Raw genomic sequence first — 19,409 nt, 5'->3', positions numbered from 1 at the left:
CTGTTTTACATTTAGTAGTGTATATATGTTCATGCCACTCTCTCACTTCGTCCCAGCTTACCCTTCCCCCTTACCGTGTCCTAAAGTCCCTTCTCTACATCTGCATCTTTATTCCTGTCCTGCCGCTAGGTTCTTCAGAACCATTTTTTTTTCTTTTTAGATTCCATATATATGTGTTACCATACAATATTTGTTTGTCTCTTTCTGACTTACTTCACTCTGTATGACAGACTCTAGGTCCATCCACCTAACTACAAATAACTCAATTTTGTTTCTTTTTAAGGCTGAGTAATATTCCATTTTATATATGTGCCGCATCTTCTTTATCCATTTATCTGTCGATGGACATTTAGGTTGCTTCCATGTCTTGGCTATTGTAAATAGTGCTGCAATGAACATTGTGGTACATGGCTGTTTTTGAATTATGGTTTCCTCAGGGTATATGCCCAGTAGTGGGATTGCTGGGTCCTATGGTAGTTCTATTTTTAGTTTTTTAAGGAAACTCCATACTGTTCTCCATAGTGGCTGTATCAATGTACATTCCCACCAACAGTGCAAGAGGGTTCCCTTTCTCCAAACCCTCTCCAGCATTTATCATTTGTAGACTTTTCAATGATGGCCATTCTGACCAGTGTGAGGTGATACCTCATTGTGGCTTTGATTTGCATTTCTCTAATGATTACTGATGTTGAGCCTGCTTTCATGTGTTTGTTGGCCATCTGTATATCTTCTTTGGAGAAATGTCTATTTAGGTCTTCTGCCCATTTTGGGATTGGGTTGTTTGTCTTTTTCATATTGAGCTGCATGAGCTGCTTGTATATTTTGAAGATTAATCCTTTGTCAATTGCTTCTTTTGCAGATATTTTCTCTCATCCTGAAGGTTGTTTTTCCGTCTTGTTTATGGTTTCCTTTGCTGTGCAAAAGCGTTGAAGTTTCATTAGGTCCCATTTGTTTATTTTTGTTTTTATTTCCATTTCTCTAGGAGGTGGGTCAAAAAGGATCTTGCTTTGATTTATGTCATAGAGTGTTCTGCCTATGTTTTCCTGTAAGAGTTTGATAGTGTCTGGACGTACATTTAGGTCTTTAATCCACTTTGAGTTTATTTTTGAAGAGGCTCTCTTTTCTCCATTGTATATTCTTGCCTCCTTTGTCAAACATAAGGTGAATTTTTGTGTGTGGGTTTATCTCTGGGCTTTCTATCCTGTTCCATTGATCTGTATTTCTGTTTGGGGGCCAGTACCATACTGTCTTGATTACTCTAGCTTTGTAGTATAGTATGAAGTCAGGGAGCCTGATTCCTCCAGCTCTGTTTTCGTTCTCAAGATTGCTTTGGCTAGTCGGGGTCTTTTGAGTTTCCATACGAATTGTGAAACGTTTTGTTCTAGTTCTGTGAAAAATGCCATTGGTAGTTTGATAGGAACTGCATTGAATCTGTAGATCGCTTTGGGTAGTAGAGTCATTTTCACAATGTTGATTCTTCCAATCCAGGAACATGGTATATCTCTCCATCTGTTTGTATCATCTTTAATTTCTTTCATCAGTGTCTTATAGTTCTCTGCATACAGGTCTTTTGTCTCCTTAGGTAGGTTTATTCCTAGGTATTTTATTCTTTTTGTTGCAGTGGTAAATAGGAGTGTTTTCTTAATTTCTCTTTCAGATTTTTCATCATTAGTGTATAGGAATGCAAGAGATTTCTGTGCATTAACTTTCTATCCTGCTACCAAATTCATTGATTAGCTCTAGTCGTTTTCTGTTAGCATCTTTAGGATTCTCTATGTATAGTATCATGTCATCTGCAAGCAGTGACAGTTCTACTTCTTCTTTTCCGATTTGGATTCCTGTTATTTCTTTTTCTTCTCTGATGGCTGTGGCTAAAACTTCCAAAACTATGTTGAATAACAGTGGTGAAAGTGGGCAACCTTGTCTTGTTCCTGATCTTAGTGGAAACGGTTTCAGTTTTTCACCATTGAGAACAATTTTGGCTGTGGGTTTGTCATATATGGCCTTTATTATGTTGAGGTAAGTTCCCTCTATGCTTACTTTCTGGAAGGTTTTTATCATAAATGGGTGTTGAATTTTGTTGAAAGCTTCTGCATCTCTTAAGATGATATGGTTTTTATTCTTCAATTTGTTAGTATGGTGTATCACATTGTTTGATTTGCGTATATTGAAGAATCCTTGCATTCCTTGGATAAACCCCACTTGATCATGGTTTATGATCCTTTTAATGTGCTGTTGGATTCTGTTTGCTAGTATTTGTTGAGGATTTTTGCATCTATGTTCATCAGTGATATTGGCCTGTAGTTTTCTTTCTTTGTGACATCTTTGTCTGTTTTTGGTGTCAGGGTGGTGGTGGCCACGTAGAATGAGTTTGGGAGTGTTCCTCCCTCTGCTATAGTTTGGAAGAGTTTGAGAAGGATAGGTGTTAGCTCTTCTCTAAATGTTTGATAGAATTCACCTGTGGAGCCATCTGGTCCTGGACTTTCGTTTATTGGAAGATTTTTAATCACAGTTTCAACTTCAGTGCTTGTGATTGGTCTGTTTATATTTTCTGTTTCTTCCTGGTTCAGTCTCTGAAGGTTGTACATCTAAGAATTTGTCCATGTCTTCCAAGTTATCCATTTTAAGGCATATAGTTGCTTGTAGTAGTCTCTTACGGTGCTTTGTATTTTTGCAGTGTCAGTTGTTACTTCTTCTTTTTCATTTCTAATTCTATTGATTTGAGTCTTCTCCCCTTTTTTCTTAATGAGTCTGGCTAATGGTTTATCAATTTTGTTTATCTTCTCAAAGAACCAGCTTTTAGTTTTATTGATCTTTGCTATCGTTTCCTTCATTTCTTTTTCATTTATTTCTGATCTGATCTTTATGATTTCTTTCCTTCTGCTAACTTTGGGGTTTTTTGTTGTTCTTTCTCTAATTGCTTTAGGTGTAACGTTAGATTGTTTACTTGAGATGTTTCTTGTTTCTTGAGGTAGGATTGTATTGCTATAAACTTCCCTCTTAGAACTGGTTTTGCTGCATCCCATAGGTTTTGGGTCGTCGTGTTTTCATTGTCATTTGTTTCTGGCTATTTTTTGATTTCCTCTTTGATTTCTTCAGTGATCTCTTGGTTATTTAGTAGTATATTGTTTAGCCTCCATGTGTTTGTATTTTTTACAGATTTTTTCCTGTGATTGGTATCTAGTCTTATAGCATTGTGGTTGGAAAAGATACTTGATATGATTTTAGTTTTCTTAAACTTACCAAGGCTTGATTTGTGACCCAAGATATGATGTATCCTGGAGAATGTTCCATGAGCACTTGAGAAGAAAGTGTATTCTGTTGTTTTTGGATGGAATCTCCTATAAATATCAGTTAAGTCCATCTTGTTTAATATGTCGTTTAAAGCTTATGTTTCCTTATTTATTTTCATTTTGTCTGATTTGTCCTTTGGTGAAAGTGTGGCATTAAAGTCCCCTATTATTATTGTGTTACTGTCGATTTCCCCTTTTATAGCTGTTAACATTTGCCTTATGTATTGAGGTGCTCCTATGTTGGGTGCATAAATATTTACTGTTGTTATATCTTCTTCTTGGATTGATCCCTTGATCATTATGTAGTGTTCTTCTTTGCCTCTTGTAATAGTCTTTATTTTAAAGTCTATTTTGTCTGATACGAGAATTGCTACTCCAGCTTTCTTTTGATTTCCATATACATGGAATATCTTTTTCCGTCCCCTCACTTTCAGTGTGTATGTGTCCCTCGGTCTGAAGTGGGTCTCTTGTAGGCAACATATATATGGATCTTGTTGTATCCATTCAGCCAGTCTATGTCTTTTGGTGGGAGCATTTAATCCATTTACATTTAAGGTAATTATCAATATGTATGTTCCTATTACCATTTCTTAATTGTTTGGTGTTTGTTATTGTAGGTCTTTTCCTTCTCTTGTGTTTCCTACCTACAGAAGTTCCTTTAGCATTTGTTGTAAAGCTGGTTTGGTGGTGCTGAATTCTCTTAGCTTTTGCTTGTCTGTAAAAGTTTTAATTTCTCCATGGAATCTGAATGAGATCCTTGCTGGGTAGAGTAATCTTGGTTGTAGGTTTTTACCTTTCATCACTTTAAATATGTCCTGTCACTCCCTTCTGGCTTGCAGAGTTTCTGCTGAAAGATCCGCTGTTAACCTTATGGGGATTCCCTTGTATGTTATTTGTTGCTTTACCCTTGCTGCTTTTAATATTTTTTCTTTGTATTTAATTTTTGATAGTTTGATTAATATGTTTCTTGGCCTGTTTCTCCTTGGTTTTATACAAGGATGTGACTCTCTGCACTTCCTGGACTTGATTGACTATTTCCTTTCCTATATTAGGGAAATTTTCAAAAATAATCTCTTCAAATATTTTCTCAGTCCCTTTATTTTTCTCTTCTTCTTCTAGGACCCATATAATTCGAATGTTGATGTGTTTAATGTTGTCCCAGAGGTCTCTGAGACTGTCCTCAATTCTTTTTATTCATTTTTCTTTATTCTGCTCTGTGATAGTTATTTCCACTATTTTATCTTCCAGGTCACTTATCCGTTCTTCTGCCTCAGTTATTCTGCTATTGACTCCTTCTAGAGAATTTTTAATTTCATTTATTGTGTTGTTCATCATTGTTTTTGCTCTTTAGTTCTTCTAGGTCCTTGTTAAACGTTTCTTGTGTTTTCAACATTCTATTTCCAAGATTTTGGATCATAATGACTATCATTACTATGAATTCTTTGTCAGGTAGACTGCCTATTTCTTCCTCATTTGTTTGGTCTGGTGGGTTTTTACCTTGCTCCTTCATCTGCTGTGTATTTCTCTATCTTCCCATTTTGCTTAATTTACTGTGTTTGGGGTCTCCTTTTTACAGGCTACAGGTTTGTAGGTCCCATTGTTTTTGGTGTCTGCCCCCAGTGATTAAGTTTCGTTCAGTGGGCTGTGTAGGCTTCCCGGTGGAGGGAACTGGTGCCTGTGTTCTGATGGATGAGGCTGCATCTTGTCCTTCTGGTGGGCAGGACTGTGGCCAGTGGTGTGTTTTGGGGTGTCTGTGAATTTATTATGATTTTAAGTGGCCTCTCTGCTAATGGGTGGTGTTGTGTTCCCGTCTTGCTAGTTGTTTGGCATAGGGTGTCCAGCACTGTAGCTTGCTGGTCGTTGAGTGGAGCTGTGTCTTAGCATTGAGATGGCGATTCTGGGAGAACTCTTGCTGTTTGATATTACGAGGGGCTAGGAGGTCTCTGGTGGTCCAGTGTCCTGAACTTGGCTCTCCCGCCTCACAGGCTCAGGCCTGACACCTGACCAGAGCACCAAGACCCTGTCAGGCACACGGCTGGGTCATCCTGGAGAAGATGGACTGAAGCTACGAGAAAGCTAGAGGATGGGAGACCTGTCAGAATGCTTGTTTGATGAAGTCAGGCAAAGGGTGGTGACATTCTGTACCCAGGCTCTACTCACGAAGGGGAAAGGGGTGCCTCTGGAAGTTGAGCACGTGCTTCCATGGCTGAGGCACACATGGGTGCAGATTCGAAATTGGTACTACTTTGATTAACATCTTTCTCAATCTGTCATCCCTGGCAAAACTGCAGGTTCCGCCTGGCTTGACCAGTTCTTCCTCTGACTACTGGTGCTGATGCTAATTCTGTGTCTTTAATCCAGAATTGCTGGAATTTCAAAATTAAGAGTGTGTAGTACCAAGATTTGAGCAGGAGGCCCAAGAAAATGGTAATATGATCATATGTCTCAAACTGAGATTATAGGGGAAAAAAATTAAAATCTAGGGTAAAACTCCAAAAAGAGAGAAGGGGTCAGGAAATATGGGCTAGAAGCAGGAAATGTGAAGATGACCAGAAAGAGGATTTTGAGTAGCATTTCAGGGCTACATCTGCTGCTTGGATTTTAAATCCTTAACATCTTCAGAGCACTGGCTGGCTGGCCATACCCATCATGGTCAGGCTGAAGTGTTAAGTTGTAACTGTGACTCTTCCCTGGAAAATAAAACAGGGACACTCTGAATGTATGAGACTCTGAAGATTAAGACAGGCCAACTCCCAAAGGTGGTCTTCCCATTTACTTCCTAATATTAAACCAAACTGGAGGAAGATACTTGGGCACTAGTCAGAAAACCAGAAAGCCCAAAGAAGGGCATCTTGGGGGTACTTAGAGCAACACTGTGACCACCACACCAAGGTGTTACTTGGTTTGTTTGTTTATGGTGATCCTTCCTACTATCAGATTACTTAACCTTGCTACGTAGTTCTGAGCAGCAAGCTGCAGGGTCCTCAGTAAAAAAAGATTTACAATCCAGACGTCTCATGTGAACAGCTGTTTTATGTGTGGCCTGATGCTGACAGAGAAAAATATGCACAGGGACAGAAAGAAAGATTAAAGACATCAAAAATAAAACCTGTTTCTCTGCCTTCCAGTGGTAAAGGTGTTTTTTGTTTGTTTTGTTCTTTTAGAATTGTTTTTCTCTTATAAATTCCAGAAATCTCTACCCCATCACCTTTTTAAGCTTTACGATGAGGTGGGTTTCCTTTTTAACATGGATTCTTTATGAGATCTTTCTATTCAGATCTATGACCTTTCTCAGTACGTTTTGAGATTGTCAGTATCTCTCTGTGTCTTTTGAAGGTCTCAGGTCTCTGTCTCCTTCTGCTTGGCCCACAGCCTTTCTGGATCTTATATCCCATGTTACACAGTTGACTCCCGCTGCTGCAGAGAACTCAGCTGCTCCTTGACTAATGCCGGAGCTTAGGCTCATGCTCTGACTACTGGTGCTGATGGTAATGTTGGTCCCATCCTTCATTCTCATCACACACTCTCCACAACAGGACTGTTAGGTCCTTCTTTATATTTATTCTCTCCCTCCCTCTGCCTCTCTCTATCACTATCTCCATCTCTATCTCTGTATCTCTTTCACGTAGGATTTGGAACAGACACCTGAAAGAGTTTCCATCTCAATTCATCAGTCCAGATATATACCTTCTGTCTATAAATGTTCACGTCATCTTGTTGTAATGGTGTCCTCTAGTACATAGATAGGCACCTTGCTTCCAAAACAATGCATTCCCATGTCTGCTCAAACAAATTGCTGTTCTCATCTTAACTGACTCATGTGGCACAAAAATAAGCTTTCTTGCCAAAGTATGGGCAGACCCAAATAAATCTATTGACTAAAAAGAAAAAGAGAGAAAAAAATAACATGTATCGCTGTGTTTTCTAAGCTGTTTCTTTTCTCATTTTTTTGGCAATGTACGTAGACCTAATCTGATGCTCTGTTTAATGCACGCATGCCGGAGAGTGCAATGCTATAAGGGAAGAGTGATGTCAGCCCCAATTACACAAACCACTAGAGATACAATGGGCAGGGCACAGCAAAAAGGGAAAGGAGCGAGGAACATTTGACAATTTGCAGTTCTCATTCTCTATGCTACCATTTTACTCTCTCCCTCTCCTTCAATCTCTACGTGGTATCTTTTTTCAAAGGCCTTTCACCCCACATTGTGCCTATAAACACTGCATATACCATAGCATGGCAGAATAATGTGTTGGACTATTGATGCCTTTATTTGATCCCTCTCACAGTTCTAGAGGCTGGGAAGTCCCAGATCAAGGCGCTGGCAGATTTGGTGTCTGGTGAGGACCTGCTTTCTGGTTAATAGATTACTGAGTTCTCACTGTATCCTCACATGGAGGAAGGAACGGTTTTCTAGGAGCTATTTAATAAGGGCACTAATCCCATTCATAAGGACTCCACTCTCATGACCAAATCACCTCCCAAAGGCCCCAACTCCAAATACCATCACATTGGGCATTAGGATTTCAACGTGTAGACTTTCAGTCCATAGTGGTCCCTGCTGTCTTCCCATTTCCCTTCCCTGTACAGAAACAGCAGTTTGGTCTTGAATCAGTTACCTGCAGGGCAGACTGTGGCCAGCAGGAGTCAGACATCCAGGGAGTTCCTCAGGCTAAGTCCAGAGGAAGAAGATTTAAGGATAAGGCAATAATATCTTGGTTAGAAGTAGGAGCAAAGGAGTAAGAGGTGATTCTTTCTCCTCAAAAATAATAATAATAATGATAATTTAAATCTCATGTATAAGAGAGGAGTGGGGACCAAAAGGTACACTTCCTCTCAGTTTGAAGAAATATGAAGGTAGAGACAAGACCCTTTCAGGTTTGCTAAAAAAAAAGCGTATGTGTAAAAATTTTATAGTAGTAGCAGTAGTAGTAGTATTTGTGAGAAATTCTGTGTGTTCATTTTACCTTGCCTACATCTCTTCCATACTGAGGGTAGGAGCAAAAATCAGACCAATCATAGTTTTCTTAGTTCAAAATATTTATTTTTCTTTAATTATAATCTTGTAACATGAAGTAAGATCATCATGAACTATCAATGAATGTTCTGAGCTCTTCAAGCCATGAGGTATTATAATTAATTCAGTACCTTTGATTTCAGAAGTTCTTATACTTATGGCAACAAATCATTAGTTTTTAGAATGGCAACATCCCCTTTTCTTCATTATACTCGTTTTTTCCATGACCTCCAAATGTTCCAGCATGCATCTGACTAAAAACAGTGTGCATTTGACTCTTTGATTTCTAATCGAACTCACATATTCCCAGATGGTTTGAGATACAGGAATAAACCATTAAGCATTTGAAAGAAAATCCAAATTATGGAGTAGTAGGAATTATTCCAATTATTTAGTGTGGCCTAATACATACAGTTGTTTCCTTCATTTATTTTAGATAACTCCTTTATTAATACCCAAGAAGCCCTACCTTTTTCTGTCAGAAAGCACATGATGTAGTGAGCTGCTTCTCTTTTTGAGGTTATAATAGTGCTTTCTCTGCACCCAACTGAACTTACACACCTTCTCATAAACATCCTGCTAGGAGGATGCCTGACTTCCACACCTGCAAAAACAGGTAATTAATTACACACACCTTGCAGAGAGCCCCTTCCTTACCTATAGATAATTAATTCCCAAAGCTTTGTGATACTTGGCTCTTCTCTACATTCCTGAAATATACTTGCTCAAGACCCCATCGAAAACCACCTGACCTATTAAGCCTGGTGATGTAGCGGCTCTATACCTATAAACCCACATATCTAGGTTTCTTCTCATATTCCTGTTGATTTATCATACATTTGAATCTTTGGGCCTCATTCCTTCCCAATGATACTGGGCTGTTCTTTTGCAAATATTAAATGAATCTATTTTTATTTCTCCTGTGTATCGTGTTCCCTTGTTGCCTTCTACCTCTCATGCTGGGCCGTGATGTGTATTTCACCAGGGAGGGCACCAACGAGTACCTACAGAACGAAGAATTTACTGTCACGTGTAGCAAGACAGTAGTCTTGAAAAAAGCCAAGCTTTATGGAATTAGGAAAGACATTTCTCAATTTCAAGGCTCTTCCTTCTACATAACAAGTGCTGAACCTGGAGGACTCGGTGATTAAGTTTTGTCTAAGCAAAGGTCCAGCCATATAAGAAGAAGTGGAAAGCCTCCCCTTCTTTCTTTGATGGAAAGTAGAAGGGAGACGGCACAGTTAAAGATAGCAGCAGCGAGAACCATTGCTTTTCCCTTCTCTTTGAATAGAACTGTCTATATATACTGTGTGCGAAGTTAAAAAAGAAATCCACACCCTCCTTTCTCCCTCCCCACACCACCCTGGAGGAAGGGGCATTACCTAGCAGCACACTTTCTTGTATTACCAGAGAAACTCTGCCAGTGACCACTTACAATATGGCGCAGGGAAACGGTGCAGCAGTGGCAGCAGGAGTTGAGTGAGCAGCAAGCCTGAGGCAGCACCTTTGGCTCTACATGAAGCACGTTGCACACAAGGAATTCAGAAGTGCTCCCGCAGTGGCCCGCAAGGGTGCTGAGAAGTTGAGTGGATTGCACAGGGAGAATATAGCCCTGGACCTTTCACTGGAGAATATAGCCCTGGACCCCCCAATTCCCCCCTGAAAGTTGGGCTTATACCAGGGTAATCCACTTTGTCCACAGATCCTGGAACTTGGAGACGTAGCCTCCAGCCCAAATCACTTGGCTGCTCAGCAGAGGGGTATCCATCCCACCTTGCACTCACGCCAACACCCTAGACTTCCAGCATGGAAGGAATAAATGTGGGAGGATGTCCTTCGTTCCCCTAGAAAGGCAGATCATGGGTTTCTCACACTACGTGGAGGTAATAGTGCACTCTGGGGCCTCAGATGGCTTTGAAGAACCAGGAGCTATTCTGACAAATCCAGCTTTTTGCCTTATCTTAGCTCACAGAGAAGTGCTAGTTAGAAGGCCTTGTAACCCATGAGGCCTCCCACAATGAGTATATATCAAAAGGCTTTTTGTTAACAGAAAGCAATTGTTAATGACAGTTACTGACGGCTCCCTGAGTGGAAGCCCATAACCCAGCTCTCTTTTGGAAAACTCATTTTTGCTCCCTACACTGACTGTACCCCAATTGCCACTTCTGAGCCCACATAAATATACCCATTAACAGATGATTCTAGACATAGAAACAGAACGGCAGAATTTATGACTCAGGAATAACCATAAGATTGACCTGGGGTTCAGGGTCTAGATTCCTGCCAAACATCTTTAATTCCTTTGGGAACCAGGAAGGCTTCTTAAGATGTTTTTTCCGCCCCCCGCTCTTCCTACTGTTTCCATATGACTTAATTCTCAAGACTCAAGACAAGTGTCATCTCCTCTAGGAACTCTTGTCCAGTAACCTACACCAAGGGCGAATTGGGTGCCAACCTCTCTTCACTCTGTGCATATTTCTATAGGAGCACTTAATTATGTCTTCAACCTTATCTATCTTTCTTCAAGATTTAGAGAGAATGGGTCTTTTATTTCTGTATCTATATATATTAGCACAGTGCCTTAATATTGTTATAAAGGCTCAATATATATTGTTATATGACTGAATGAATGATTATATAAGCGAATGAATGTGCAACAGTGCTGCCAATTCAAATATTGGGGATTCAAAATGCTATCTATGTAAGTTTGGAAGAAGTTTTGGTTTAAAGTACGAAAGGATGTGATCATGCAAAAGACTCCACTATGCACATTATTTTGCTTGAAGAGAGTTTGAAGCAAAGTTGGAGATTTTTAAATGAAATAAATAAAATAACCATGAATGAGCTTCAGATACACGGTAGTAATGCAAAACATGTAGACTAAGACTGTATGTATCTTGTTAGAACAAATCAGGAGGTAATTTAATGGTCCACTGAGTTGTATGTCATCTTCCCCTGGTGAGGTCCCCTTTGTGGTGTCATTTCATTACCTTTACCTGTTCACTCTTTAATCAATTGTCACAAAGCTCCAGGGCTCTATGGAGTGAATATAAAGCTATCAAACTAATTCTGGAGTCTGAGCTTATCCAAGTAGACCCTGCTTAACACTGCAGTGAAGACGCAAAGCACGAGGCTTTGAAAATTGGGGTTTGGAGGTGAGAAGAGAAGGCCACGGTTATTACTTCAAAGATTATATAGAGAGAGGTCTCCGTATAAATCAGTGGGTTATCTTGGTAGCAGTTCATTGTAAAAGAAGCATTGTTTTAGGTTGTTTCTTAGGATGTAAAGGCATGACACTAAAAAGAACACCTAATGGAAATCCTTTCTATTACGAACTATATATACTGTATAGATATGTGACTATGCATGAACAATTTCTATTTTAAGCTGTCCAAAAAACTATTTTTAATCTATTATTTAAAAATTTAAACTAATTCTATTTAAAATGTCAGTATAGCTAACTTTCATCCCCTCCTGACACACTATACATCTGATGTCTTTCCACTGGAATTTCAGCTCTGTGATATTTTGTTAAGTGCTTAGGAATAGTAATTTCTCAATAAGTGGTTGCTAAGTGAATGGTGCTTTTAAAATAACACATATTAACCTCATCTTTCTCATTACGGCACTTTCTTCCTCCCATCCCTCTACATTCCTTACATTCCTTTCCTTGTGTTCAATTTTCTATCTTCTGTTAACTTCCAGAATTTTCAGTTATGCCAATAAGAAACATGTTCTTAAGCAATTTTTTACTTAACACCAAAAATTCTAAATATGAGGCACTTTTATATATTGTATGTTTTCAACGTCAAACAACCAGTTTCATAGAAAATAAACTGGTTATGTGACCTATGTAGAAAAATTCTGCTTCAGCCTAAGCACACATATGCATGCATGCCTACTCCCCTCCAATTATTTGATTTTTTTCTTTCACTTTTTTGAAAACAAACTGTATTGATATTTGTAAATAGTAATTCACTTTATCAGCATTAGAAATTTGATTTCCTATTTAAGGAAATAATTGAGGCTTCTGAGCCTTTATCCAGTTAAGTCTTCTTTCCATAAGATATTAGCATTAGAACTTTCATATGCAGTACTTATAGAAATGATGGCTTCTTGAACTCTTACTACTACCTACATTCAAACAATATAGTAAGGTAGGTACTAGTCCTCAGGACGTACTAGGTTCCTAGGCACTTAACACTTATAACACTTGAAGAGTTGACAGGATATTTAAGCAGCTGGTTACAAGCTGACATGAGAACTGCTTAACTTGCAAGAGTGTCTAGTGGAAAGTTGAAGTCTGCTGAATTGGATATCAGAAATCTAGAGAGCCAAGAATCCTATTTTAGTTCTGGTTCACACCGCAACAAGCTGCAGAGCCCTAGGCAACTTGGCTCTTTTCTTCACCAGTAGCAGAAATGATGCCTGCTGGTCTCAGATGTGTGGAGAGAATTAATATTTCAGAAATATCTTGAGATCTAGACATGTGCAACCTTTTTCCCTGCAAGATATTTTTATTTATCAATCTAGGACTTTCAGTCAGACGTCTTTAAATTAAGAAATGTATTCTTTTATTTGTACTTTCCTCTCCCTCTCCTGCATTTTCTCCCAATAGTCTTAATGTACTCATAGACCTGTTGGCTTTTTTTTTTTTGCCTGCCAAGAAAATTCCTGAAAGACATTCTAATGAACTTCAGAAGCAACTGGTCAGCATATCTCAATCCTAGTTCACCACTGTTACTTGTTGTCTTTCCAGAAGCCTTAAAATATTTACAAACTTGGGCTTCACTGGTGGCGCAGTGGTTGAGAGTCCGCCTGCCGATGCGGGGGACATGGGTTTGTGCCCTGGTCCGGGAGGATCCCACGTGCCACGGAGTGGCTGGGCCCGTGAGCTGTGGCCGCTGAGCCTGCGCGTCCGGAGCCTGTGCTCCGCAACGGGAGAGACCACAACAGTGAGAGGCCCGCGTACCGCAGGAAAAAAAAAAAAAATATATATATATATATATATATATATATATATATATATATATATACACACACATATATTTACAAACTTGACATGGGGTTTTGGAGTACCTATTGAATGAATAAGCATTTTACATTTAAAATGAAGGGATATTCAGAGAGGGAGAGCTCTATCAGCTCTTATACACTGAAAGTTCTTGGGAATGGGACCTGTACTTGGGTCATCTCTGTATACTACTTGAGGCCAAGCATTGAGTTTTGCATTAGGATCAAGCTTCAAATGTTCAGATGCACTTGATTTAAATGAATGCACACAATTTGCTTTATTTTATGATCCATTAAAAATTTTCAAACATGGTTTTGAGACTTTTGGAAATACTAGCACAGATTATGAATGAGTCTGACTGTGTATGTACAATGTAGTTGATTGTTCTACCACTGGAACTGATATATGAGGCTTTTCTGCCTTTAAACAATTATAATGTCCCTTGGAAGTTCTACATTCTGCTCTTTAGGTATTGTTTTGGAAATAAGACTGTTTCTGTGTCCCCTGATTTTCTCCGAGAAGGGAGTAGGTCTCCTGCCCATCGATTTAGTAAAATGACAGCTGTATGCTAGAGGGAGGTAAAGCTGATTTGGGGATTCAGAGACAAAGATTGGAATTAGAGTTAGCGGAAATGTCACATTTCTTATAGAAAGTTGAAGTTGAACTAAGATCAGCCCAGGAAATTACTATTGAAGATTCTTACGGACATTTTAATTTTGTTCTAAGTCACTCATCCACATCTGGTCAATATAAGGTGTTCAAAAATTGCTGTATATAGTCCATTTTACCAAACTAGCCATGCTGATATGTTAGAATCAGTTGATTATTTACCTTTGTTCTAGACTTAAAAGAAAAATCTTAAATATTATTTTTAAACGTCTATGTCAAAAAAAGTTTGGTATATCTGCCCTATGGATTTTTGAGGTAATCAACTTTTTAAAATTATAATAAATAGGACTAGTATAATTGTCCTAAACCTTCAAAAAAATTTCCCCAAGTATGACACATTTGACTGGGTATCCCAGACTGAGTGATTTGGGCAACACTGCGCTATAGGAACTTGGCTGGAGTATGCTGTTAGAAATCATGAAACTGAACCTTTAAAGACCTGATACTCATTGACATGCGTTCATACCTTCCCCTCACTAGCTTGTAACCAGGTAGAAGTCCCCTTTTCCATCTTCTTTCTTTATCTCCCAGGCCACACTACTTCTCGTCCCCAAACACGTTAGCCTCTTTCCCAGCACTGGACATTCACATGGCTTTCCCATTTACTCAGAATGCTTTCTATACTTTCATCACACTTAAGTCCCATTGGTCTTTCAAGGGCACTGGTCATAACCCTCAAGGGCATTGGTCATAACCTTCCAGAGGATCTCTCCCTGACTCACCTAGTGTAGATTAGGTGTCTTTCTTATCGCAGTGCTCGACACTTAATACCCTGTATTGTGAAGATTTATTTTCTTGTCTTCTTCAGAGTAGGGACCGTGCCATTTATCTTGCCTTTCATGGCACATAGTGATCAATTGGTAAATGTGTACTGAATGCCTCTCTGAATGAATGGATACCTTTTCATTTCAAGGCTGCCCTTGACATCCATTCTCTCCAGAATTGATACTATCAACATGAATAATATAAATAGTGGTGGTTACCCCCACCTTTTCACAGCTGGGGCAGTCAAGAGGGACATGGACAAATGGTTATGGGTTCTTGTCCCTTGTCCGTTTAATGTTTGCCACTTACTTCATGGGACCATGACAATGCTTATTTCACAAACAAGTACTGAGTCTCTGCTATTAGCCTGGCACAGAGGAAACAAATACAAACGTGTCTTTGTTTTCAAGGAGTTTAGCGCTGAGTTGAGATGACCATTAAAACAAATAATCAGTGTTCTAATATAAGTCTGTTCAGTGAAGATACGTAATGAAAGAACAGAAGAGGGAGGAGTATTTTCTACATTAGAGAGGTCAGAAGAAACTTCACCCAGAAGGTTACATTTAAGCTGGGTTCTCCAACCAGAGAGAAGTGGTATTTCAAGGCAAAGAAAACGTCATGTGCGAAGGCATGAAAGAGTGAAATTGCTATCGTGCTCATAGCTTGACTAAGATTCAACCATTTTTTTGCAGCTCAGACAAATACCTTGTAAAGCTGGAAGAATAATTTCCTTCTTATAGCAGTGCTCTTCCATGGGGCTGTTACTTATTATAAGGTAATTTGCAGTTAGTGACGATTCAATATTGTACTATCATGGCTTCAAAGGCAAAATCTCCACTGCATTCAGAGGCAGAATCTCTTTGTGGTGAGGAACTATTCTACTCATTCATTGAGTAAAATACTGTCTGCAGCTGATGAGGAAGCTGGTGCCGATGGCTAATCCATTAGTCATGTGTAGTTGTTCTGGGTCACTGGAAGGCATAACACCAGTCTTCACTCATTTCTCTTCAGTTAGGCAGCATGGTAGGTAGCAGCTGCTAGGTCCTGCATCCTCCCATCTCCACACCTATCCCCACCATTCCATGCCCAAACTTGAAATGGCATGAGGTCCATGGTGAGGGACTTGGTAGCTCTTTCTGACTGTACTAACAGTGAAAGGGAGTCTCTAAACAAAATTTAGTGCTTTTAGAAGGTAAGGAGGTGGCAAACAAAACAAGATGCCTTGACACAGTGGTAAATAAAATAATACTGCAAGTGCACAGTGACCTTGATAAATAATTTTCAGGACCAGGCATGATATGTCTTTGGATCATCAGTCCCCAGAAAGCACCTCTAGCATCAAGGGTACTATATAAATTTTGTTAAATAAACATATCAAGGGGTGCCGGGTTGGAGGGATTATAAAGGTGAAATTGGTTCAAGATAAAGTTTTTGCTTCGTAAGTAACTTAGTTGTAGCTTGAAACCAGTAGGAAAACAGAGGCAGCACAAAAGTGATTCAGTAGCATCACAAAACTACTCTGCGATTTGTCCTGCAGTGATGAGACTGCCTCCTAGGAATCATTGAGCTCCCTTAGGTGAGGAAGAGCAGCACGTGTGAGTTTTCCTCCAGTGGGGAAAAGCGTGCCCAAGAGCACATTATAAAGGGATTCCAACAAGCCACATGTATATTCTTTCTAGGTTTCTGAGATAACCGTGACAAAATTTATGGACAAAATGTGATTTTATGATTGCCCCCAGTTATATGATAATCCCAAACATCACCATGACGAAACATACTCTTTATGTTTCTCTTACCCCTGGGACCTTGCTTCCCTTACTCTAATACCAGAGCTGCCCTAGCCAATGATACGGTGCTCTATGCATCAGGTAAAGCAAAGAGTCACCATGTTGTCCTTGAATTGAAAACATGAACACATTTTCCTCTTGATTTATAAATTCCACAGGTTGTATTTGGGAAAGTGGCTGTCAGACATTAAATTTGAAACATTAGATTGTCGTTTTTTATCATTGCTTTTCTAGCTATAGACGCGTTAATTAGTGTGGTGACAGGTTGCAGGTTGACAGGCTGCCAAAAATGGTCCACACTGTTTTGGTCCAAGAAGAATAATGAGAGACAGGAGGTGTTAGGTGTATGAGAACAAAGTGTTCTTCATGATTTGTTGGTCCTGAATTTCTCCACGTATTCCTTTTGGGTAGAAGAGATTCAAATTTGCACAAAAGACCAGAATGAGATCTTTTTTTTTTTTTTTAAAGGATCTGACCATGTCACCTGAGAAGTGGTTCATTCATTCTGACATTTCACTTTTTTGTGCCTACTCTTGCCCCTCTGAAGGTTTTCTCTGTCTTGCTCTTTTGCTTTGCACTTCTTCAAATCCTCTCTGATTACTCAGTTACTATCTAGTATGTCATTATTCCAGTTTACACTGATTATTTTCTTCTTTAAGCAGCTGTTCCACTTCTTGCTTATAGTATATAGTATTTAATTTGTAGTAGTATATTCTTAATTAGTTGAAGTGTTTTAAGGTCACCTTTTATAACCGAAAAACACTGCATTATACACGTTTCATATCTTCCATAGTATCTAATAAGGTCCTGTTGATTTCTAGACGTTTAGTTTAATAAGGTGAACCTTTAGAGATCAACAAATAGTATCTCTTATTTGTAAAGTTACTTTTCTATTTCAAAACATTTCCACATAAAAGAACACTTCCACATATGTTTCATTTGATCCTTAAAGTAACCTTGTGATGTGTGAAGACCACATAATTTAATTTCCACATAAAAATACACAAAGAAACTAATAGCAATGGGACGAATAGACAAAAGTTCCGAAGTTTGTATGTGGTGGAGCCAAGGCTAAATGATAGACCTTCTGACACATAATATTCAGGGAGAAATATATTTGCCTCAACTTGTAGAGTGGCTTATTGAACTAATGTTAGAATGCTACCATTAAACTTGACTTTTGGACATTTAAAAAGACGTTTCTTGACAACGAAAAATGGGTGAGAAAGTTTTATGTAGCTCTAAGAAGGAAATGCTTATAGAAGTTCTTGTTCAGTCCACCCAACTGGGAGAAACTTAAAAGCTAATTTGAACATACTCCCAATTTGTCATGTTATTATTTTTTCCCAAGAAATTAAGGAAGGAACTATATGTAATTGCCAGGTCAAAATAGCACCAGATGTGTGTGACCTAAAACAGCAAATTGTGGAAAGGGCTTTCCAAGTACTACACATAAGGACATATGTCTTATTAAATCCATATTACCCGAGAAGGATTAGACATACATGGCACACAGTAAAGCTATTTTAAGGAGGAGACAAATGGGAAACAGACGTCTGTTTTTTATAGAGATTAACTGGAAAATGGCATTTAAAACGGAAATCTGTGTTAATTTTCATTGATTTTTTAAAAAATCATTTCAATATTTTGAGGTTATTTGAACTCCTAGTAGATTATAGAAGTTTTTATATATAAAGTTCAACACAATTATTGTCTACAGTACTCACCAAAGAAAATGTGGACTGATTCTCCATCCCAAATGTTTTATTGACATTAAACCTTATTCTTTGAGCAAAGAGGATGCCTTTTGTCAGATTTTGCCGTATCTTTAGGCTGAAGAGTACAGTAGCTTTAACCTACTTCCTGGCAATAAGTAGCAAAATTTCCTAATGTAGATTTTATGGTTTCCATTTCCCATATTACCACTCAAATGAAGGGAGTAATTAGCAATTAGGTTAGCAGCAAAGAGAGAAGGGACAGCAGTGGGTCCTGGAGAAATCATAAACAATATTCTCAAATTTCTAAACATTTTAGTTAGAGTTATTTAATCATACAATATATAACTAGAAAAGTCACTGAAATGTCAGTGAGTTAAAACTTCTCATTTTTGGATGAGAAGACAGAGGTTAAGAATCTTCCTCAAAGACAATTCTTTGAACATTGTTTCTCAACGATGTCTCAATAATGTTTCTCAACCTCAGCTATACACTTAATACAGCATTTCATCCTCCCTGCCCAAAAAAACTTTCCCTGAAAAATGAGCAGTTATCAAATTATGTTTGTAAACAGTATATACTTTGCCCTCCTTAGATATTCACAATTCTCATTGGAATTTTATTACAAACTCTCATGCATTTCTCTTGTTTGCAAGTTTACATTTATTTACATAATCACTTCTGTAGATGTTGGTCTCCCTTCAGTGGGCTGAAAACTACATGAGGGCAAACATTGTTTCTATTTTTGTCCACCATCGGATCCCCATGTAATTTATCCAGCATGTAATAATTGATAAATTAACACATACCAATCAGTTAATCTTATAGTTTTACATATGAAAGGCTGTGAGAAGTTGTACAATAAGGAAAAAAACTGATTAACTTTGTTTAACTCAGAAGTTCCCAAAGCTATTTAGTCAAACACCCATTTGTTTTTTAATTTAGCATCTATCAGTGTCTTGCTTTTATCACAAATGAACTCAACTCTTTAAGTTACATGGAAAACTTAGGGAATCTACATTTATAATGCATTTTTAATGTTACTTTTTCTTTCTTTCCGTACTCTAATTCACATACACCCTCCTTATACAAAAGCAAGTAAAGTTTAAATATAAAGTAGAATCCCTTTTAAGACTGAGTCTGAGGAA

The sequence above is a fragment of the Aethalodelphis obliquidens genome, unplaced genomic scaffold, assembly GCF_003676395.1.
Source record: "Aethalodelphis obliquidens isolate GAN/ISIS:26980383/991018 unplaced genomic scaffold, ASM367639v1 scaffold2, whole genome shotgun sequence".
Taxonomy (NCBI): domain Eukaryota; kingdom Metazoa; phylum Chordata; class Mammalia; order Artiodactyla; family Delphinidae; genus Aethalodelphis; species Aethalodelphis obliquidens.
The sequence above is the reverse complement of the archived record's forward strand: the minus strand, read 5'-3'. Positions refer to the sequence as shown.